Here is a 23,717-nt window from a genome sequence, read left to right on the forward strand (position 1 = left end):
CCTTCTCCCCATTCATTTCACAGAGGAGCTGGGCTCAGTGCTGGGTACCTACCTTGAGCCAGGTGGGAGCTCTAACCAGAGCCCTTCCCGCTGTTCCTCACCTCCCTCCTGGACCCTAGGGGTGGGGGAGAGACACTGAAGTGCCCAAACCCTGCAGGACAAAGGGAAAGACCAAAGTGAGGCCTTGTTGATTACACAGCTCCCTCCCCTTTATGCCAGTTTCTAACTGAAGTGAAGCTAAAGTGAACTCAAGTGGAAAAGATAGACCGGGCTGGAAACAGCCTTGGGGTGTCCGTTATGCAAATAAATGTTCATCTACCACCTCCCCTCTCCTGAGCACTAGGCTGGACACAGATGCTGCTGCCCCAGGAGGCCACAGGCTGATGAGGCCCAGAAGTGCCTACAGATAAGGGCTTCTGCGGCCGGCCAGATGTAAACACTTTCTCACTGCCTCCAAGGAGACAGTCACCAGCATCACCAGAGGACCAGGGGGCCTGAAGTCACCCAGAAGAGGGCAGATGAAGGAACTGGGGGGTGGGGGAAAGCATCTTCTAGAATGGATAAATTGGCCCACTCCCTGACTTTGTAAATAAAGTTTTATTAGCACACAGCCACATCCATCATTTACTTCTGTCCTGTGGGTACTTCCCTGCTGCAAGGGCAGAGTTGAGTAGTTGCAATAGAGACGGCTGGGCCCATAAACTTAAAATATGTCCCATGTGGCCCTTTATGGGGGAAGCATGCTGGCTGACACCCGTTCTAGAAGATCTATCGCATGAGGTTAGGGCTTGGTCACTTCCATGCTCTGCCATCTCCTCAGTACCTAGCACAGTGCCCAGCCCACAGCAGATGTTTATAAATTGATGTGTTATATCACTTTCTAATTCTGTTCACATAAGCTATTTAAGTAGTTATTCAAAAATGTATCTCCCAAGCAAGTGGGAAGGTGTCCAACCCCAGCTCCAACCCTTGACAGCACAGTGGGGAAGGAGGAGGCGGCCCTTTTCCTGGTTTTTTGCATGGCTGTTCTCTTGTCCTGCCCTTTGTGGCCTGGGGCTGCCCTGAAAGCCCTGCCAGGTCTGTGAATCATCAGGTCTGACTCACGGTCTAAAAATATATATTGTCACATCTTGGCAGGCACTTCTTTGATCACTGTTTGCACTCAATCTGGTCCTTTTCTGCTTGACTTTTGCAGCAAGGTCTGGGTTTTCACCACTCAAGGTCCCCGGGCCCAGGTCTTGACTACAGTCTGGGGCTAGGAAGGAATTTGGGAAGAAGAGCCCAAGCTCGAGTCTGATGTTGAAGCCAGCAGACTCGGGGGCAGAGTCTGCCCTGCTATTCATTTGCTGTGTGACTCCAGAGAAATCCACTGACCTCTCTGAGCCCTGGTTCCTGGTTGCTGGGATGAAGTTAGCAAATGGGCCTAAAGCAACCAGTGCTTACCAGGCCCATCCCTCATCTCCTGTGTGTCCCAGGAGCCAATGCTGGCAGTCTGTGCTCCATCACTACCTGATTACAGGGAAGGAAAATCAATCCACCCACTGACCCCTGGCTGGGTTTTTCTCTGCCAATACAATCATTTGAAGTGATCCAAGGAAGTCAGGACCCTGGGCTGCCTCCAAGTCATGGATCTTGGTGCCAGGCACTGAGGGAGCTCTAGTTATAGAAAACAAGTGGGAACTACAGGCCCTGGGCTTAATGTGGAAATAATTTGGGAGGCAGCAAGAAAGACAGGAACATAACACAGAGCTTGGAAGGCAGGTCTGCCCTGGGTCAGGCCACTGTCCAGGTGGGGCGTCTGGAGTCCCTTGGAATTTTCTAGGTCCTGCTTCTTGAGAGGGCAGGAGAAAGAGAAGAGGCCAGGTGGGAGACCCACTTAGGATGGCTGTGTGGAGACATGGAACATGGGCCTTGGGTTGGAGCAATTTCAATCTGATCCTGGCTTCTTCTCCAGGATGCCATGTGACCTGGGGCCTGTCACTTACCTCTCTGGGCCTCAGCTGCCATGTCTGTGAAATGCAGGAACCTCACTTAGAAGGATGCTTCAGACAAGGCTTGGCATGGTGTCTGGCACATAAGAAGCCCTCAGCAAATCATAAACAGCAAGCCTGATGAGGGTGGGTGGCGGCAGGGGAGCAGAGGCCTGGCACGTTTTCCTCGTTTGTGTGCGTGGTCAGTGGGTGCTGTGCCAGGTAATACAGGAGGGAATAAGACAGACCTAGCCCTGCCCCAAGAAAAAATAAATCATGTATCTGTATTAATCCTACAAAAGAAAAGAACGGTACTTGGATAGAGAGTACATGGGGTGGGTGTCTACTTGGGAGGGGCAGGTTGGGGAAGGATCCAGAAAGTCCATGTCTGAGAAGGTGTCTGAAGAATGGATGGCAACAGAGACAGGAAAAATAGAAGGAGGTGACCAGGTAGTGGGCCAGCACTGCTGAGGCCTGGGACAGGGGAGAGCTGGGGAGTGCCAGTACGACATAGGGAGAGATACATGGGGCCTCAGACCACTGCAGGGCCTCCGGTGCCCAAGGACTGCAATGCCCTGGGGCTGGAGGGGTCAGCTGGGGATAATGGACTTGAGACGCCTGAGGGATTTGCCAAAGAAGCATGTCCATCTTACAGATGGGGCCCCTGAGATACAAAGGGAAAGATGACTTCCCAACGTGGCATGATGAGTTAGCACCATTCTTATGTCCAAAAAAGGATCTGCTGAACACCCAGGATACACTGTGTCCTGATCCTAACTTTAGGGCCGAGTTGTGAGTTGTGGTTCTAAAGTTGCCGATGTTCCAAACAGGAGACAAGGTGGGAGGACTGGGCAGTGTCTGAGTCTGTCTCAGAGGAAGCTCAGATGAGAAAACGATGCCTCTGGGACAGAGGATGGGTGGAAGGACAGATGGAAGGTGGCAGCCTTCAGCATCCATTCTGCCCTAATTGCTACTCTAATGGGGGTGTCACCCAGGAGGAAGGAGTTCCCCTCCATTAGGATCCTGCCACATGGCCAGTTTCTAGAGAGCTGGTCCCTAATTCACCCATGTCTGAGCACCAGGGTGATGTCAGCTCTGCTCACAGAAGGAGTCCTAGATGGAGGGGCATTTGAGGTGCACTGTGGGGGCAAGGGAAGTGCATGTATAGACACAAGGCCAGGCTGTGTGGCTCGGGGACCCTCTATGAACTGAGCAGTAGCAGGCTGCAGGCAGTGGGCTGGGCAGAGCCCCTTCTCCCTGCTGCCAGGCCCCAGAAGGTGGGCATAGGCAGGGGATGAGCTGACCCAGGGAGGAAAACATCCCCACTAGAGGATTCTGTGTGAGCAGTGCATCTGGGCCATCTTCTCCTTGTCCTCCAGCAAGAAGGGAGCACAGTTCCCACTCTGTGCCATGTCCCTCCCTCAACTCCACAGTCTAAGTCCAGGAGAAGAAGGATGTTGCCAGGGTACCAGCCACCCCCATCTGCCTGGGACTGTAGCATCCTCTGTGATGTGGGAATTTCAGTGCTAGAACGAGAACAGTCCCAGGCAGACCATGACCTTTTGTCAGCTTAGTAGATGCCCACCCAGTTTCAACTTGAGGGTGCCCAGGAGAGTCCCGATTCCCAGATTATCTCCCCTCCCTGATCAGCCTGCTGCAGGCAATGAGGATGCTGCTATTCCAGAGCAAATTTCCCAAAGATGCTTATCGTGCTGGTGATGGAAGAGGGCAAATTACAGCAAGGAGGTCCTATTTCTTTAGCCCTAAGATGGGCACAAAAGAAAACATTTGCTCATAATAAGTGCTGGCCTCAGTGCTGAGAAGTGGCCCTTCCCATACACTGTTGGTAGGACCATCAAGTGATGGAGACATTGGGGAGGGCAGGAAAAGTATGCATGTCTGTGAGTCAGCACCCCGCACCTGGGGGCCTCCTAGGAGGGATGCTGCTGCAAGGATGACTTCCAGGAATGAGGGGCTCATATATGTAACCTCAAAACATGAGGCTCAACAAGAGACACAGAAGGTCACCTGTTGTGTGATCCCATTCATAGGAAATGTTCAGAAAAAGCAAATCCATTGAGACGGCACATTAGTGGTGGCCAGGTGCTGGGAGGAGGGGAAGGGGAGAGACTGCTTCATGGGCACAGGGTTCTCTTTTGGTGACAAAGGTGTTTTGGAACTAGGTAGAGGTGGTGGTAACACAACACGAGGAATGTACAAAAGTGCCACTGAACTGTTCACTTTAAAATAGTTAATTCCAGCTAGGAGCAGTGGCTCAGGTCTGTAACCCTAGCACTCTGGGAGGCCAAGGCAGGTGGATTGCTTGAGCTCAGGAGTTGGAGAGCAACCTGAGCAAGAGTGAGACCCTGTCTCTAGTAAAAATAGAAAAACTATCAGGACATTGAGGCCTGTAGTCCCAGCTATTCAGGAGAGTGAGGCAAAGGGACAGCTTGAGGCAGAAGCAAGAGGATCGCCTGAACCGGAATGTTTGACGTTACTATGAACTAGGACACCAGAGTGCTCTATCCAGGTGACAGAGTGAGATGCTGTCTCAAAAAAAAAAAGGAAAGAAAGAAAGAAAAAGAAAAAGAAAATTGCTTCTATTAAAAAAATTAAATAAATAAAATAGTTAATTTTGTATTATGTAAATTTCACACAGACAAAAACACTAGCTGCAGCTTCATTACTGAGACCTGGAAAGTACCTGACTGTCCTTCAGGCACTGTCCCAGGCAATGAATACAGTGGCGGGAGAGAGGGAGGGAGTTAGGCAGGAAGATCCCCAGTTCACCTGCACCAAAGCTCTGCCCCACACATAGGTGCCAGAGGGCCCAGCTCGCAGGACAGGAGAGTGGGAATCCCTCAGGTGGGGAGAGAGCGGAGTGGTCATAGCTTGACACCCTGCACCTGGGATTCTCAGTCTCTTAATAATCTCACACTCAGTCTGGGCCAAACAACTCATCCCAGGCCAGCAGGCTGCTGGAACAAACTCCGCTAGTGTCTGACGGGCTCCAGGAGCTGAGTTACCTGTAGAGAACCACAGAGGCCTCTATGTAAAACCTTTTCATCAGAGATTTACAAGGGAAAGGAAGTGGTGCCTAGGATTTGCTTAAAAGCCTCCAGAAAAAAACAGGGACAGGGAAGACAAAAAGCAAAATGTTGATAGGCTGAAGCTGGCACATAGGTGTTTATTATACTGTTTTTCTTATTTCACGTACCTTGAAACTTTCCTGATAAACATTAAAAACAATGCAACAAAAGTAGGGTAGATTGATGGAAGGATGGAGGGATACCCTGTTTCCCCGAAAATAAGACAGTGTCTTATTTTAAGGTGTGCTCCCAAAGATACGCTAGGTCTTATTTTCAGGGGACGTCTTATCTTTCCTGTAAGTAGGTCTTATTTTCGGAGGATGTCTTATTTTCGGGGAAACAGGGTAGATGGAGATGTGATTCATTAAATTTTCCAAAATGTTAACAAATCAATGTCGCTATATGTTCAAAGATTTTTGTAATAAAATGTTGGGATAAAGTGACAAAACCAAGAAGGAATAAAAAACAAAGTAAAAACAAGAAATGTTCCCTGCATAGCAGCCCTGGGCACATTAACCTCTCCCAGCATTGGGCCTGGTTGGGTAGGCCTCTTGTCTTCAGAGCTGTAAGTCCCTGTCGGTGACATCCCATCCTGGGCAGGACCTGACCAACCAGCCCGGAAGGGGCTCCACTAGGGCTAACACCCTTCTCATCCTCACTGGGCACGTTCGCTGGTCCACCAGATAATTGCTGTCTTCCAGGCCCTGCGCTGAGCCCTCCAGGGTGGTCAGGAACCCAGCTGAGGCCCAGTTCTGACACAAGGGCCTGGATCAGACACCTTGGAGGGGCCCATTCAGTTTGGAGATCTGATACTGCTTTTTACAGTGTGGCCTTAAACACACCAGCCTTCTCTTTAAGCGCAGCCTGGGCCCTCACTTAGTAGATCTGGAAACTCAGTTTCAGAGAGATCAGATAACTCACCCGATGTCACACCCCTCAGCCACCACCTCTACTAAACCGAGATCAACAACAATCATGGCAGGTGACACTTTATGGAGCCACTTTATCTCATGTAAGCCTCGCAGTGATCTGAGGAAGGACAAGTTACTATCTCTATTTTATAGAGCAGGAAACTAAACTTTCAGAGAGATTCAGTAATGTGCCTGAAACAGCTCCACGGCTAGAGGGCAGAGCCAGCATGCAACTAACAATAGGACAATGGTAACAATCTGAATTGTTACCACAAACTTGGTGACTTAAAATAAGATAAAATTATTCTCTTAACAGTCTAAAATCAAGGTCTCAATAGAGCTGTGTTCCTCCTGGGGGCTCCAAAGGAGAATCCATTTCCTTGTCTTTTCCAAATTCTGCCTTGCCACCTGCATTGCTTTCCCGTGGCTGCCCCTTCAAAGGCCCTTACTCTAACCCCTGCTTCCATCACGGCTCCCTTTCTTCTGTGTGCCTCTTGCCTCCTGTTTCCAGGACCCTTGTGATTACATCACCAGCCCCAAGGTGAATCCAGGTGAATTTCCTTATCTCAAGAGGCTTAATTTAATCACACCGGCAAAGCCTTTTACCTGGTAAATTACCACATTCACAGTTCTGGGGTTTAGGAGAGGGATTCAGCACTAACCAAGTCCAGGCACTGTGCCAAGCATTTTAGTGCAGCACATCACAGCACTTTATGTCCTATTTATATAAACTGATGGGTACAAGTGAAATTTTGTTACATGCACAGGTTGTGTACGGGCCCAGCCCAGGGCGTTCAGGGCATCCATCACCCGAATAACGTAGTCCTCATTAAGTGCTTTCTCATTCCCTTCCCCTTTCTTCTCCCTCTTCCTCTGAGTTTCCGTCGTCCATCATTCCACTCTCCACATCCACAGTTTTTAGCACCGCATATGACTGAGAACATGTGATAGCTTTCTTTCCGTGTTTGGCTGGTTTCTTCTCGTTCCATCCATGTTGCTGCAAAAAGATCTCACACTTCATAGAATATGAAACAAGTGTATGATGCCCCATGATCATATTGATGTACACAGCTATGATTTAATAAAAAAAAAAAAATAAAATAAAAAAAGAAATAGAAGGAAGTTTCATAGTTACAAAAGAACCAATTAAACAGAAATAAACTATCTTCACTTTCAATGTATACATGTATAATAAGTTCAAAATATATAAAACAAACTTTGATGGAATTAAAAGGTGAAATACATTATAAAAAAAAACAAAAAGATCTCACACTTCAGTGCTCACACAAATCAAATCACCTAGGGATCTTACTGAAAAACAGACTCTGGTCCAGATTTCTAATGAGCATTAGGTGATACTGATGCGGTTGTCCAGAGATCACATGTGGAGCAGCAGGAATCTAGAACAGGAGGTGACAAACTTTTCCAGTAAAGGGCATGATAGCAAACATGTACAGCTTTGAGGGGCTGTGGTCTCTGCTACGACTGTGTGACTGCTGATATATGGCAAAAGCAGACAGGACAGTGTGCAGCCGAGTAAGTTGCTACGTTCTTAGCAGAGCGGATTGCTGACGCTGCAACAGGAATTCAGTAGTAGGAATTCAGTAGCCCTCATAAAGTGCTATTATTCTTTTGATTATTTTTCAACGATTTAAAAAGGTGAAAGCCATTCTTAGTTCACAATCCCTGTGAAAAACATGGCCAACAGATGTGGCCTGTGAGCTGCAGCCTGCAGATCCCTGTCTAGAATGTGAGTCCTGGGAGAGCACATCTGTCTGTCTAGTTTTGTTTGCTTTCTTATCAGTTGCATCTAGAACAGCTCTAGTACCTAGTACCTGCTCAGAAAATATTGTTGAATGAAAGAACGAATCGTCTACTTTCTGCAACTGCTTTACCAAGGCAGATATAGTTATGAACGTTGGTGTTTTTCTTTTTTGTTTGTTTGTTTGAAATAGAGTCTCACTTTGTTGCCCTACTAGGTAAAGTGGCAATCTCAGACTCTTGGGCTTAAACAATCCTCTTGCCTCAGCCTCCTGAGTAGCTGGGACTATAGGTACCAGACACATTGTTCAGCTATTTTTAGAGATAGGGGTCTTACTCCTACTCAGGTTGGTCTTGAATTCGTTCTTATGCATGAGCCACTGCACCTGGTGGTTTTTTGTTTATTTATTTATTTTTTGAGACACAGTCTCACTCTCTAGACCCTGGCTAGAGTGCAGTGACATCATTGTAGCTCACTGTAACCTCAAATTCCCAGGCTCAAGTGATCTCCCTGCCTTAGCCTCCTAGTAGCAGCTGGTAATGTAGGCACATGCTACCACACTTGGCTAATTTTTCTATTTTTTGTAGAGATGGGATTTGGCTATGTTGCCCAGGCTGGTCTTAAACTCCTGGTCTCAAGTGATCCTCTTGCCTTGATCTCCCAGAGTGCTAGGACTACAGGCAGCAGCCACTGTGCCTGGCCTGAACCCAGTTTATAAAGCAGGAGCCAATGAGAGTAATTTCTTTGGATTTATTGACGGCAAACAGGCATAGAAATGGTGTCCCAGGCTGTGCAGCTGGCCTCCTGGGGGAAGCAACCCCCCCTGGGTTCTCTTCAGCAGCCTGAGGCCCCCACTCTAACACACCACCCCTCCCCTGTGGCTTCAAGGCCCTGCCTCCCCCACTCCCCCAAAACCAAGGCCTCAGAACTGGCTGTATCCTCAGCTCCTACAAGGACAATTCCCTCCAGTACAGCAGGTCTTGGGCACTTTATACCAGCCACATCTTGAGCCAGGCCTTCTGGACCCCTCACAAGTCAATGAAAGACAGTAATAATTCTCTCCTTTGTTGGGAATAGCAAATAGCCTGGCACAGCCCCTTTGGGTGAAAGGGCCCCGTTCTACCAGGTGGGGCAGATTTCAGGGCTTGCTGGCGAGGCCACTGTGAGCACCTGGCATGCTGGGGCCTGGCAAACAGATTCCCTTAAGGGACCAGTCTGGTAACATAAACATGTGAAGCGGGTGGAGTTGAAAACACAGGCGCCAAACTGCCTCCATGGCCACAACAGTGACACCTGTCCAGTGCCATGGCTTTCAAAGCCCTCTGTAGCCAAGACAACACATCAGAGAGGCCCACGTGGGCTGCAGACTTGTTGGTTTTATAAAGGGAGCCTCCCACCCGGGGACTGTTCCCTTGGCCTACTGTGCTCTTCCCAGCACCCCATTGGTTAACTCCTCTGACTTCAAGCCCCCAAGAATCTTTCCCCAAGCAGGGCACCCTGCACATAACAATTTCACATTTGTTTGCTGGATTATTTGATCAATGTCTATCTACCCTTGTATCTGTTTGCTAAGGCTGCTATAATAAATTACCATAAACTTGGTGGCTTAAAATAACATTAATTTGGGTGGCGCCTGTGGCTCAGTGAGCAGGGCGCCGGCCCCATATACCGAGGGTGGGGGGTTCAAACCCAGCCTCGGCCAAACTGCAACAACAACGAAAAAAAAATAGCTGGGCGTTGTGGTGGGTGCCTGTAGTCCCAGCTACTCGGGAGGCTGAGGCAGGAGAATCGCCTAAGCCCAGGAGTTGGAGGTTGCTGTGAGCTGTGTGACGCCACGGCACTCTGCCGAGGGCAATAAAGTGAAACTCTGTCTCTACAAAAAAAAAAATAATAATAACATTAATTTGTTCTGGAGGGCAGGAGTCCAAAACCAAGGCGCTGGCAGGGTTGGTCCCTTCTGGAGGCTGGGAGAGTCTGTTCCATGCCTCTCTAGTCATGGTGGCTGCTGGCGGTCCGTGGCGCTCCTCAGCTTGTTGGCACATCACTCCAATTTCTGCCCTTCTGTCTTCATGTGGCTTTTCCTTCTATATTTCCTCTGCGTCTGTCGTTTCTGTTTCTTTCTCTTTCTGACTCTTTCTTTCTTTTGATACAGAGTCTTGCTTTGTCACCCCATGTAGAGTGCAGTGGTGCCATCATAGTTCACTGCAATCTCAAACTCTTAGGCTCAATTGATCCCCTTGCCTCAGTCTCTGGAGTAGTTGGGACCACAGGCACATGCCACAGCGCCCTGCTAATTTTTCTGTTTTTTAGTAGATACAAGGTCTCACTCTTTCTCAGGCTGGTCTTGAGCTGCTTAGCTCAAGCGCTTCTCCTGCCTCAGCCTCCTGGAGTGCTGGTATTATAGGCATGAGCCACAGCGCCTGGCCCGTGTCTGTGTGTCTTAAATTTCCTCTCCTTTCTCTCTCATTCTTGTTTTCAGACAGGGTGTCATTCTGTCACCTAGGCTGGAGTGCAATGGCACAATCATAGCTCACGGCAGCCTCAAACTTGTGGGTTCACGTGATCCACCTGTGTCAGCCTCCTGAGTAGCTGGCCTAGATGCATAGCTGGCCACCAGGCCCAACTAATTTTTATTTCTTAGACAGGTCTTGATATGTGGCTGAAGCTGGTCTCAAACCTCTGGCCTCAAGCAGTCCTCCCACCTCAATCTCTCAAAGTGCTAGAATTATAGGGCATGAGCCAATGCACCGGAGCCTCCTTTCTCTTCTAAGGACACTTGTCATTGGATTTCGAGCCACCCTATATCCAGAATTATTTCATCCTCAAATCTCTAATTACACCTGCAAAGACCCTCCTTCCACATAATGTCACATTCATAGCTTTCTAGGGTGAGGAATGGGGGACACTGTTTAACCCACCACGACCCTCCTAGACTGACTGCAAACTCCATGAGGACAGTGACTATGTCACCCCTTTCTCACTGAGGTGTCCTGGTACCTGCCAAAAAGATTTGATGACAGTAGGATTGGATGTGTCATTTGTAGGCACCAGTGCAAAATGAAATGTTAATTAAAAAAAAATTAAGAATTCTTAATTCAAAAATTAAGAATTTCAAGAAGGTGGCATGAGAGCCTTCATCAAGCATGGAGTCCCTGCTGAGCTCAGGGTGCGGCTGCTCCAGTCACAGGCCAGTGGAGCCGCCCAAGTTGAATGCATGATGAGTACTGAAAACGACTTACCTCGAGGATCACCGTGGGAGTAACTGGTGAAATCATCTCCAGCCCAAGGTCCAGGCACTGATCCCAAAGTTCTGTCCACCACAAGGATGAGAAGCAGAAGCCTGAGAAGTCAAGGTCACCCAAGGTCAGATGGAGCCAAACCAAGACTCAGGTCTCTTGACCCTTGGGGGGCTCCTTCCTCCATGGGACTTTTGGCAGGAGCACTCCACAGCCAGCCCTGTCTACTCCACTGTGATTCAAAACACACATGATAGGGCCACTGAAAAAAAAATTATGGGAACTTTGCCCACAATTTAAACTCATCACTAGCTTGGCTGAGTGTCTTTGTCCACAGAGTGGCACCTGATGGGGTTGCTGGGGCAACCTGCAACACACCTGCTCTCTCAATGGCTGTGCTATGAGGAAGGGGCTGCCTTATCCCCATTTTGCAGACTGGGGGCTCAAGCTTGGGTAGCTAAATCTTCAGGAGTCACGCTGCTCGCCCCCAGCTCCATCTGACTTTGGAAGCTGAGGTCCGACTCTCCCAGCTATTAACCTTTCACTCTGTAGTGCACACCCGCGATAGAACCCCCCACACCCCTACAAGGAGGTACTGTTATTGCTCCCGTATTTTAGATAAGGACACTGGGGCCTGGAGTGGTAACCTACCCGAGGTCACATGGCTGCAAGTGAGATATCAGAGGGAGATGGTGACATCTTCTCCACCTGCAGGAGGCACTGAGTGGGGGTACAGGGCTGATCTAGGAGGGGGCATTTCCTGCCCCTCCAGGGTGAGTTCAGGGGCAGCAGGTGCGCAATGGGTCATCTGCCAACTCCACAGCTTGTGGCTTAACCTCTCTTGCTTTCTTATGGCTCAAGCTTTAGCTTGTAAACCAGGGACCTCTCAGGTGTGTGTGAGGACTAGATGCATCATTCATACAGTGCCTAGCACCGTATCAGAAACAAAATCAGTGCACCATAAAGGCGTAGAAGCCTACAGGTGTCCACGGTAAGATGGCAGAGTGTTTGAGCCTGTCCTCCATGTTCCCAAGGAGCTAAAACTAGCAACACCTGTAGGGAGGGTGAAGGAGCATCCTGGCTTGCCCAGGACTGAGGTGTTCCCAAGGCACAGGACTGCTAGGGCTAACAAGGGACTGTCCCAGGAAAACAGGGACAAGGTGGACAGCCTAGCCCTGGCTGCCCGAGGCCACAGCCTCTGCAGACCCCTTTCTGGGCTTTAACCCTGGCAGGGCCTTCTGGGGGAGGACTATGCTGCCCAGTGGTGTCCCAAGGGAGCTGAGATGCTGAATCTCAGGGTGGGGCCTGGGGAAGGGCCTTTCATTTGAAGTAGCCCCTGATGCAAAGGTTATGTGGCCTTTTCTGCTAAAGTCTTTTCATCAGCTGGGAATTTCTTCCCATTCAAAAGCCCTGGGTCTGGGACAGAGCTATGTATGTTCATGAAGTCTGGGTATTGGTTTGACAGAGCTACTGTAACGAAGTATCACCAATGGGGTGGCTGGAAACAACAGAAATCCACCCTATCACAACTCTGGAGGCTGGGAGTCCAGAATGAGGTGTTGCAGGGCCCTGGTTCCTCTGGAGGCTCCAGGAGGAACTCCTCCTTGCCTCTTTCAGGTTCCTGGTGGTTGCGGCTAATCTTTGGCTTGCGGCTTCGTCACTCCAGTCTCTGCCTCATCTATCACCTGGGCTCCTCCCCATCTGTGCCTGTGTCCAGACATCCCTCCCCTTACAAGGACCCCAGTCATGCGGGATGCAGGGCTCACCCAAGTGCAGTATAATTTCATGCTGCAACAGTTGCAAAGATTCCATTTCTAAATCAGGATGTATTCACAGGATCTGGGTGGACGTGCATTTTAGGAGGACACTATTCAGCCCAGTTTAGCTCCCCAGGCTGGAGATCTGCCTGCAGAATGCCTGGGAGGTGGGGGCAGAGGCTGGGCCCCAAGGGTAAACCCTCTCCCTCACCTGCTTCTAGTCCCCTGCTCTGACAACTGCTGGGGTGAAGGGGAACTGGACAAGAAGGAAAGGATCAACGGGTCACAGGGTGCACTGGCCATGGCAGAAGCAGATGGCTGGCTGTGGTGCCACAGGCACTTGGTGTCTGAGTCTGTGAGGCCTCCCTTCCTCCTCTTCCTGGTAACAGGGCTTGGATTTTCCTTTGACGATTTACCCTTCTCCCACTCTTGGTTCCCGTGTTTCAGATTAAGATGACACCATTCCTATCTTGGGGGATGGCCATTGTGTCCCAGGCCTGTTTCATCAAACAATACCTCCAACTTGACACAGAGATGGGGTCAGCACTGGACAGATGGCCAACAAGTCTCAGCCTGAGCTTTTGCTGGAACTTACCTTGGGGAGCTGAGAAATTGGACATAAAGGGAAACTGCATTCACATGACACCACACAGCCAGCAGTGGGCTTCCGGAAGCCACATTGGAGCACTTGGATCTTCTATTCCCGAAGCCACACTGCTGCCTGCACTTTTCATTTATGTAGGCTAGTCAGTACCCTTTATGCCTAAGTCATTTTGAGCTGGTTTTCCATCAGAGACAACAGAAAAAGAAGTGACCTGTGGTGTGAAAGCACGCGGGATTGCAAGACTGATATGGAAACCCAGGTCTGGGGTGGTTGGGCCACTTTCCCTAAAGTCATCACTCTGACCTTGTAGCAGGTACAAATCATGATCCCTGTTTAATGGGAGATAAGGAACAATGATGTGTTGGCCACATCTTTGTAAAATTATGTAATGAACATTTTTTCTTTTTTTGAGACAGAGCCTCAAGCTGTCACCCTGGGTAGAGTATTGTGGCATCACAGCTCACAGCAACCTCCAACTCTTGGGCTTACACGATTCTCTTGCTTCAGCCTCCCAAGTAGCTGGGATTACAGGTGCCCGCCACAATGCCCAGCTATTTTTTGGTTGTAGTTGTCATTGTTGTTTGGCGGGCCCAGGCTGGATTTGAACCTGCCAGCTCTGGTGTATGTGGCTGGCGCCTTAGCCACTTGAGCTACAGGTGCTGAGCCTACCCATCATTTTTGAAGGAGGTAAAGGAGACAAAAAACCCCATAAGAATTATCATCAATTTTTTTTCTCCCCAAAACATTTGTTTTCACTGACAGGCCTTGGTCTCAATCCATTTTGAAAAACTGAGAATTTGTTGTATATGAAATGAGTGCACATTCCCCCAGGGTGACATATGTCCTGCACTCTGGGGGGAGGGAAAGAATACAGACTGTTCTTGCCTTGGGTAGGAGCACACATTGCCGTGGGATCCGGGAGAGCCCTCATGTCTAGACTTTTCTCCCAGTTACATGCATGAGGGACAAGCTCTAGAGGAGTGTTTGCAAGGAGTTCAGCTCACTGTCAAGCCAGAGGACAAAAGGGACCTCCAAAAGCCTAAAGAAAAGCCAGAATATGATGCTTGTTCACTGAAAAGCTTCTCCTGTCCCATAAACCTGACTTCAACTTCTCTTGGGGAGAGAAAATTGGGTTGAACTAGTGCATTTTTTTTTTATTTTAATATAGGAAACTTTAAAATGCTTCACACACTGGGATCTGCCTGAGCAACAGCCACGTGGAAAGATGTTGGAACAGACAGCTAGGTCATCTCCCAGGTGGGGATTCAAGTTCCTCTTCTGCCTTGAGATTTTGTGACCTTGAGTGAGTGTCTTGGTTTACATTGGGAAGAGGGGAGATGGATTAGAGGGGTTTTAAGCCCCTTTCCCTCTAAAATCTTACCATTCTACAAACCCACCAGTTGGGCCTGTGGGTCTAATAGCAGTGTTTTTCAACCTTTTTTTGTAGAGGAATGGACACTATGCTTGCAAAGCACAGTTACTGTTTCTTATCACATTAAAAGGAAACGCCAAGAACAGGACAGTCTCCTGGTAAGCCTAGAGATGTTTTGTGACTTAGGGGCAATCCCCCAAGTAACTCAGTGTTCCGGAATGAGATCAGAGCCATCACTCATTAGTAAGCATGTGTTAAACATTGATGCTTGATATTTCTTCATGGGGGGCTGTACGGAAAGAACACATGGCAATCCTTATACACACAGCCCTCGTATGTAATTACCTTAACTCTCCACACCTGTTGTGTATAACCTTAATAAATAACCATTGCAGAGGGGGCTCAGGGCTACCCTGCACTTAAGGTTAGCCCGTCTCCCGCAAGAAGCTTGTACTTCTAATCTGTGTCATGCCTGGTTCCTTCGTGGGGCAACCACAACCAAGGCCTTAGGGACCACGACATTTTTTATCTCACGGCACAGTTGAACCTATAGTTAAACTTCCATTGCACACTTAAATTATGTTGATCCAAAAAAAGACTAAAAAAATATACTTACTACACTTTGAACTTCTTTCAAAAATAGTTTAATTAATGATCTTTAAAAATTTTTGTGGCATATTGAAGATCTTCTCAGGGCATGCCAGTGTGCCATGGCATACAAGTTGAAAATCACTGGTCCATAGTTTGTAGGAGTAGTCATTTTACTAGTTGGGTTGGAGAAGGGGGTTCTGAACTGTAAAAGGGGAGAGGAAGCCAGAGAAAATCTCACATAAGACACAGTCCAACCTGTTTTCTAGAAACCTGGGAAGTAGGCACAGGATGATGGCCCTTCACTAACTGCCACCTCTCTCTAGGCATTTCCTAGGTGCTGGCAAAGTCAATGTGGACACTTTACAGATTCACCTCAGTCCATCCTCACACCAGTCTTTTGAGGTGGGCACAGGGGGTGGTGACTGTTGGCTGCCTCCCAATCTCCATCCTTTCTTTCCTTCTGAGAAACAGAATCCTGGCAATGTGTCTATAGCTGGGAAACTACTGTATTGGTTAGCTAGCTATTGCTGTGTAACAACTGAACCCCAAACTTAGCAGCTGAAAACAAAAAATGTTCATCATTTCATATTTTCTGAGGGTTCTCTGGCTCAGGTATCTCATGAGATTGCAGCCGAGATTTCCACCAGGGCTGCAGTCATCTGAAGGCCTGACCAGGAGAGGATCTTCTGCCCAGGCTTGTTCATGATGAGGCTGTTGGATTGAGGCCTCAGGAACTTGATAGCTGTTCCCCAGAGGCATCTGCTTCTTGCCACGTGGGCTTCTCTATAAAGCAGCTCATGGTAGCTGCTTTTCCTCAGAGAGCAAAAAGAGCACCTAAGACTGAAACACCAACCCTTTGAAACCTAATCTCAGAAGCGACATCCCATTACTTTTGCATAGTCCATTGGTTAAAAAAAAGTTATTAGGTCCAGCCCACGTTCAAGGAAAGGTAATTACACAAACAAATGAATACCCAAATAAAGGAATTATTGGGGCCATTTTAGAGGTTATCTTTCCCAGATTTTCTTGTAGCTAGGCATGGCCATGTGACTAAATACTAGCCAATGAAATATAAGCAGATTTTTATGAAGGACTTGTAGGAAGGCTCTATAAAAGATGAATCAGAATGCATTTCCTCTTTCTTGCAGCCTGGAATATGATAGCTGGAGCTCTAGCACCCACTTTGGGCCATGAGGTGACTGTTAGAATGGAAACTAGTCCTGAAAGATTGGAGGAGCTTGGGGCTGTGATGACATACACACCTCTCAACAGCCTGGGCCTGCCTGCCTGTATAAGTGTCAGAGGCCACCAATTCAGACTTCTGTTATTTATAGCTGAACCTAATTGCACACACTGTAGTATTGTTGTCTTCATTGCATAGAAGAAAACTGAGGTTCACAGGTATGTAGAAGTTATCCAGGATCAAAAGCAAATAAGTGTTGAGGCTAAGTTTGACTTCCAGTTTGTTTCACTACAAATCATTCCAGGGCTTCCAATGCTTCTATAGAGAGATCTAAGAGAGGAAGCTCCTGCTCTGTGTTTTAGAAGATTTTCACTATGTGAAGTCAAACACGAGACAGAAGTGGTATGTTATGGGGCAACAGCCTGACAAAACAGTCCCTTTACTAGGGCGGGGAGCAACGATTGCTGGTTTTATTCACCATGCTCCCTGACTGTCCTGTGGGGACACTCAGAAAGGAACATTGTGGTCCAGGAAATTGTTGGTTTGGGACACATTCCCAATTTCAAAATAAATGATAGGGAAGGCTGGAGTGACAGAGCATAAAGTCTGAATAACAGATGGGATGGTGTGGGTAAGAACTGGGGCTGGGTGTGAGGCAGGCAGTGTTATCACAGACTGACGACCAGCCACCTCCAGCAGGGCCATTAGTAATGTCCTCCTAGAGGACAGACAGAAAAGCTCCAAGCCACAAGCCACCTCTGGAGAAGATCCTATTGAGGTCCCCCCCAAGATATGGAAAGCTCTGGCTGAGAGGGGCCACCCCTAACCAGCGGGTTCCAGCTCAGCCCCAGTGATCTACCATCCACACCATCCTTCCACTGGGGAAGTGATGCCAGGTTGGTTGCCTGTCAGCTCAACTCTGTGCAGCCTTTTCCTGTTTGAAGCCTCACTTTCTTCCTGACCTACAGCTGTACCATGTCAGCGTGCCCACTTGGATGGATAAGGGATTTGTAAAACTCATCCATTAGCTGTAGGTCAATGTGAGCTTCTCAAGGACCTGAGAAAACTTTCTCAATCAAGACCAACATTCCTGTTTTACTGTTTGTACTAGTGTCCCCACCTACTGCACACCAGCAAACTCCTTTCACAGCCTTTAGGGTCCTTCCTTTCACAGTTTTGGCTTTCATGGTGGCAAGTGTCAGAAATGTAACTCAAGCTAGAACTAGCAAAAGGGGGTTGAAGATGTATTGATTTATGAAACTGGAAAGGATATGGTGGATCTAGCTTTGGGCACACACAGGTCCATCCATTGCCTCCCTCACACTAGGTCATCCACCTCTCCTCCTTCAGCAAATGGGTTCTTAGGGAAGACTGCAAGATGGTGGCCAGCCCCTGCCACCTGCTCTTCCAGCACAGTGGCTGAAGCTGGCAAGAGAGTATTCTCTGTGATTGGCCCACCTGCTACTGTGGGTGAGCGTTGCTGGGAGTGGCAGACCCACCCAGAATTACATAATCGGAGTTCAGCTTAGAGAAATGAGTTGCTTCCAGAAAAAGCAGCCCATTTCCACTTCAGACCAATTATGCACGTATGTGGATGAAGGTTTTTCTGTGCATGTTTGCAAAACCAAGTACCCCCACAGAATCCGGGTTGCAGAGGGCGCTCTCAATGCACTGCTGCTGCAGCATCTGGAATGGGATTCCTGTGCCTCCCTCCTCTACCTCCCACCCCACCTTCTGTCTTCCTGGCAACCTCCCCTCACTTTTCTGCCCACTTCTGTTTAGATGAGGATCTTAACTACCAGCTAAAAAACCTTCTGGGACAGCCCTGCTATCCTCCCTCAAGGACACACCCAGCCTTTCTCTACCACAGGAGGGAGTTTCCTTCCTGGTAAGTTGGGCTCTTAATTCCAGATGACATTTCATCTTCCAACCCCAGCAGGCTGAGTGGCAGTGGAGTACAAAATCACAGCTGAACACTGACGGTTCTTGGCCTGCCAGAGGGAGAGAGAGGCAAGGGGCAAATAGATGTGATTAGCTTAGTCTCTCAGTCCTAGCAGAGGACACAGTGGGATAAGCTCCTTATGATCCTCCCCAGACTACTTGGGCCATAAAATAAAGTGCTCCTTCTCAAGCAGCTCTACTCCCTGGGTGGCCCTGCTCATGGTGTCTGTTCACAGTGACCTCACAATGGTCAGCTGTCTGGAGTAGCTGTTGCAGTTACTTGACAACCACCCAGATGATGTGAGGAAGCTGATCCACATCTGCAGCTGGTGCTGCTGTCCTTCCCTGCTGCGAAGGGACCAGGGCACTGCTCCTAAGGGAGAAGTGTGGCCTCAGAGAGGAGCAAATGAGCGCCTTCAACATGGAGGTCACTGTGCTGTGTTCCAGTTAGGATGGCCTCAGGAGTCCATTCCTCCTTCCACGGTGGTGTCCCAAACCCAATATCGTCAACCTGATGTTTTAAAGGAGGTCCACAGACCACTGTACGGAGGTCCAGCCTTTGAGGATCAGGTCAGCCAAGGTCACTGTTTTCTGTGTAGGCACACTGCTCCTGCTGCACGCTGTGCTGTTCTCTTGGTCGGCTCTCCCATGCACTGGTTTCTGTGTAGGCACACTGCTCCTGCTGCACGCTGTGCTGTTCTCTGGTTGGCTCTCCCATGCACTGTTTTCTGTGTAGGCACACTGCTCCTGCTGCACGCTGTGCTGTTCTCTGGTCGGCTCTCCCATGCACTGTTTTCTGTGTAGGCACACTGCTCCTGCGCACGCTGTGCTGTTCCCTTGGTCGGCTCTCCCATGCACTGTTTTCTGTGTAGGCACTCTGCTCCTGCTGCACGCTGTGCTGTTCTCTTGGTTGGCTCTCCCATGCACTGTTTTCTGTGTAGGCACACTGCTCCGGCTGCACGCTGTGCTGTTCTCTTGATCGGCTCTCCCATGCACTGTTTTCTGTGTAGGCACACTGCTCCCGCTGCACGCTGTGCTGTTCTCTTGATCGGCTCTCCCATGCACTGTTTTCTGTGTAGGCACAATGCTCCTGCGGCACGCTGTGCTGTTCTCGTTTGGCTCTCCCATGCACTGTTTTCTGTGTAGGCACACTGCTCCTGCTGCACGCTGTGCTCTTCTCTTGGTCGGCTCTCCCATGCACCGTTTTCTGTGTAGGCACACTGCTCCTGCTGCACGCTGTGCTGTTCTCTTGTTTGGCTCTCCAATGCACTGTTTTCTGTGTAGGCACACTGCTCGTGCTGCACGCTGTGCTGTTCGCTTGGTCGTCTCTGCCATGCACTGCTTTCTGTGTAGGCACAGTGCTCCTGCTGCACGCTGTGCTGTTCTCTGGTCGGCTCTCCCATGCACTGTCTTCTGTGTAGGCACACTGCTCCTGCTCCACACTGTGCTCTTCTCTTCTTGGGCACTCCCATGCACTGTTTTCTGTGTAGGCACACTGCTCCTGCTGCACGCTGTGCCGTTGTCTTGGTTGGCTCTCCCGTGCACTGTTTTCTTGTACACACACTGCTCCTGCTGTACACTGTGCTGTTCTCTTGTTTTGCTCTCCCATGCACTGTTTTCTTGTACACAGTGCTCCTGCTGTACACTGTGCTGCTGTTCTCTTGTTGGGCTCTCCCATGCACTGTTTTCTTGTACACACACTGGTCCTGCTGCACGCTGTGGTGTTCTCTTGGTTGGGTCTCCCATGCACTGATTTCTGTGTAGGCACACTGCTCCTGGTGTACGCTGTGCTGTTCTCTTGGTCGGCTCTCCCATGCACTATTTTCTGTGTAGGCACACTGCTCCTGCTGCAGGCTGTGCTGTTCTCTTGGTCGGCTCTCCCATGCACTGCTTTCTGTGTAGGCACACTGCTCCTGCTGCACGCTGTGCTGTTCTCTGGTTGGCTCTCCCACGCACTGGTTTCTGTGTAGGTACACTGCTCCCGCTGCACGCTGTGCTGGTCTCTTGGTCGGCTCTCCCATGCACTGCTTTCAGTGTAAGCACACTGCACCTGCTGCACGCTGTGCTGTTCTCTGGTGGGCCCTCCCATGCACTGTTTTCTGTGTAGGCACACTGCTCCTGCTGCACGCTGTGCTGTTCTCTTGGACGGCTCTCCCATGCACTGTTTTCGGTGTAGGCACACTGCTCCCGCTGCTCTCTGTGCTGTTCTCTTGGTCGGCTCTCCCATGCACTGTCTTCTGTGTAGGCACACTGCTCCTGCTGCACGCTGTGCTATTCTCTTGGTCGGCTCTCCCATGTACTGTTTTCTGTGTAGGCACACTGCTCCTGCTGCACGCTGTGCTGTTCTCTTGGTCGGCTCTCCCATGCACTGTTTTCTGTGTAGGCACAATGATCCTGCTGCACGCTGTGCTGTTCTCTTGGTTGGCTCTCCCATGCTCTGTTTTCTGTGTAGGCACACTGCTCCTGCTGCACGCTGTGCTGTTCTCTTGGTCGGCTCTCCCATGCACTGCTTTCAGTGTAGGCACACTGCACCTGCTGCACGCTGTGCTGTTCTCTGCTGGGCTCTCCCATGCACTGTTATCTGTGTAGGCACACTGCTCCTGCTGCACGCTGTGCTCTTCTCTTGGTAGGCTCTCCCATGCACTGTTTTCTGTGTAGGCACACTGCTCCTGCTGCACGCTGTGCTGTTCTCTTGGTTGTCTCTCCCATGCACTGTTTTCTGTGTAGGCACACTGCTCCTCCTGTACACTGTGCTGTTCTCTTGGTTGGCTCTCCCATGCTCTGTTTTCTGTGTAGGCACACTGCTCCTGCTGCACGCTGTGCTGTTCTCTTGGTCGGCTCTCCCATGCACTGTTTTCTGTGTAGGCACAATGATCCTGCGGCACACTGTGCTGTTCTCTTGGTCGGCTCTCCCATGCACTGCTTTCAGTGTAGGCACACTGCACCTGCTGCACGCTGTGCTGTTCTCTGGTGGGCTCTCCCATGCACTGTTTTCTGTGTAGGCACACTGCTCCTGCTGCACGCTGTGCAGTTCTCTTGGTAGGCTCTCCCATGCACTGTTTTCTGTGCAAGCACACTGCTCCTGCTGCAGGCTGTGCTGTTCTCTTGCTCGGCTCTCCCATGCACTGGTTTCTGTGTAGGCACACTGTTCCCGCTGCACGCTGTGCTGTTCTCTTGGTCGGCTCTCCCATGCACTGTTATCGGTGTAGGCACACTGCTCCCGCTGCATGCTGTGCTGTTCTCTTGGACGGCTCTCCCATGCACTGTTTTCGGTGTAGGCACACTGCTCCCGCAGCACGCTGTGGTGTGCTCTTGGACGGCTCTCCCATGTACTGTTTTCGGTGTAGGCACACTGTTCCCGCTGCACTCTGTGCTGTTCTCCTGGTCGGCTCTCCCATGCACTGTCTTCTGTGTAGGCACACTGCTCCTGCTCCACACTGTGCTCTTCTCTTCTTGGGCTCTCCCATGCACTGTTTTCTGTGTAGGCACACTGCTCCTGCTGCACGCTGTGCCGTTGTCTTGGTTGGCTCTCCCGTGCACTGTTTTCTTGTACACACACTGCTCCTGCTGTACACTGTGCTGTTCTCTTGTTTGGCTCTCCCATGCACTGTTTTCTTGTACACACTGCTCCTGCTGTACACTGTGGTGCTGTTCTCTTGTTCGGCTCTCCCATGCACTGTTTTCTTGTACACACACTGCTCCTGCTGCACGCTGTGGTGTTCTCTTGGTTGGGTCTGCCATGCACTGTTTTCTGTGTAGGCACACTGCTCCTGCTGTACGCTGTGCTGTTCTCTTGGGTCGGCTCTCCCACGCACTATTTTCTGTGTAGGCACACTGCTCCTGCTGCAGGCTGTGCTGTTCTCTTGGTCGGCTGTCCCATGCACTGCTTTCTGTGTAGGCACACTGCTCCTGCTGCACGCTGTGCTGTTCTCTGGTTGGCTCTCCCACGCACTGGTTTCTGTGTAGGCACACTGCTCCCGCTGCACGCTGTGCTGGTCTCTTGGTCGGCTCTCCCATGCACTGCTTTCAGTGTAAGCACACTGCACCTGCTGCACGCTGTGCTGTTCTCTGGTGGGCCCTCCCATGCACTGTTTTCTGTGTAGGCACACTGCTCCTGCTGCACGCTGTGGTCTTCTCTTGGTAGGCTCTCCCATGCACTGTTTTCTGTGTAGGCACACTGCTCCTGCTGCACGCTGTGCTGTACTCTTGGTCGGCTCTCCCATGCACTGTTTTTTGTGTAGGCACACTGCTCCTGCTGCACGCTGTGCTGTTCTCTTGCTCGGCTCTCCCACGCACTGGTTTCTCTGTAGGCACACTGCTCCCGCTGCACGCTGTGCTGGTCTCTTGGTCGGTTCTCCCATGCACTGTTTTCGGTGTAGGCACACTGCTACCGCTGCACGCTGTGCTGTTCTCTTGGACGGCTCTCCCATGCACTGTTTTCGGTGTAGGCACACTGCTCCCGCTGCTCTCTGTGCTGTTCTCTTGGTCGGCTCTCCCATGCACTGTCTTCTGTGTAGGCACACTGCTCCTGCTGCACGCTGTGCTGTTCTCTTGGTCGGCTCTCCCATGCACTATTTTCTGTGTAGGCACACTGCTCCTGCTGTACGCTGTGCTCTTCTCTTGTTGGGCTCTCCCATGCACTGTTTTCTCTGTAGGCACACTGCTCCTGCTGCACGCTGTGCTGTTCTCTTGGTCGGCTCTCCCATGCACTGTTTTCTGTGTAGGCACACTGCTCCTGCTGTATACTGTGCTGTTCTCTTGGTTGGCTCTCCAATGCTCTGTTTTCTGTGTAGGCACACTGCTCTTGCTGCACGCTGTGCTGTTCTCTTGGTTGGCTCTCCCATGCACTGTTTTCTGTGTAGGCACACTGCTCGTGCTGCACGCTGTGCTGTTCTCTTGTTTGGCTCTCCCATGCTCTGTTTTCTGTGTGGGCACACTGCTCCTGCGCCACGCTGTGCTGTTCTCTTGTTGGGCTCTCCCATGCACTGTCTTCTGTGTAGGCACACTGTTCCCGCTGCACGCTGTGCTGTTCTCTTGGTAGGCTCTCCCATGCACTGTTTTCTGTGTAGGCACACTGCTCCTGCTGCACGCTGTGCTGTTCTCTTTGTTGGCTCTCCCATGCACTGTTTTCTGTGTATGCACAATGCTCCTGCTGCACGCTGTGCTGTTCTCTTGGTCGGCTCTCCCATGCACTGTTTTCTGTGTAGGCACACTGCTCCTGCTGTACACTGTGCTGTTCTCTTGGTTGTCTCCTCCATGCTCTGTTTTCTGTGTAGGCACACTGCTCCTGCGGCACGCTGT

General features: G+C 50.1%; 1 protein-coding gene across 2 annotated transcripts in view; it reads right to left on the reverse strand.

The window, feature by feature from the left end:
• Window positions 1-23,717, reverse strand: part of PARN (poly(A)-specific ribonuclease) — a 272,151-nt gene that overhangs the window by 19,594 nt on the left and 228,840 nt on the right. Inside the window, exon 26 of one of the 2 annotated variants that reach the window (XR_008373466.1) lies at window positions 53-151. The gene's annotated coding sequence lies outside the window, so the exon portion shown is untranslated. Of the gene's footprint in view, window positions 1-52; window positions 152-10,843; window positions 11,073-23,717 lie in introns of those variants that run through there. The other variant, XR_008373465.1, reaches the window with a different exon arrangement.

This window comes from Nycticebus coucang, chromosome 12 (genome assembly GCF_027406575.1).
Source record: "Nycticebus coucang isolate mNycCou1 chromosome 12, mNycCou1.pri, whole genome shotgun sequence".
NCBI classification, from domain to species: domain Eukaryota; kingdom Metazoa; phylum Chordata; class Mammalia; order Primates; family Lorisidae; genus Nycticebus; species Nycticebus coucang.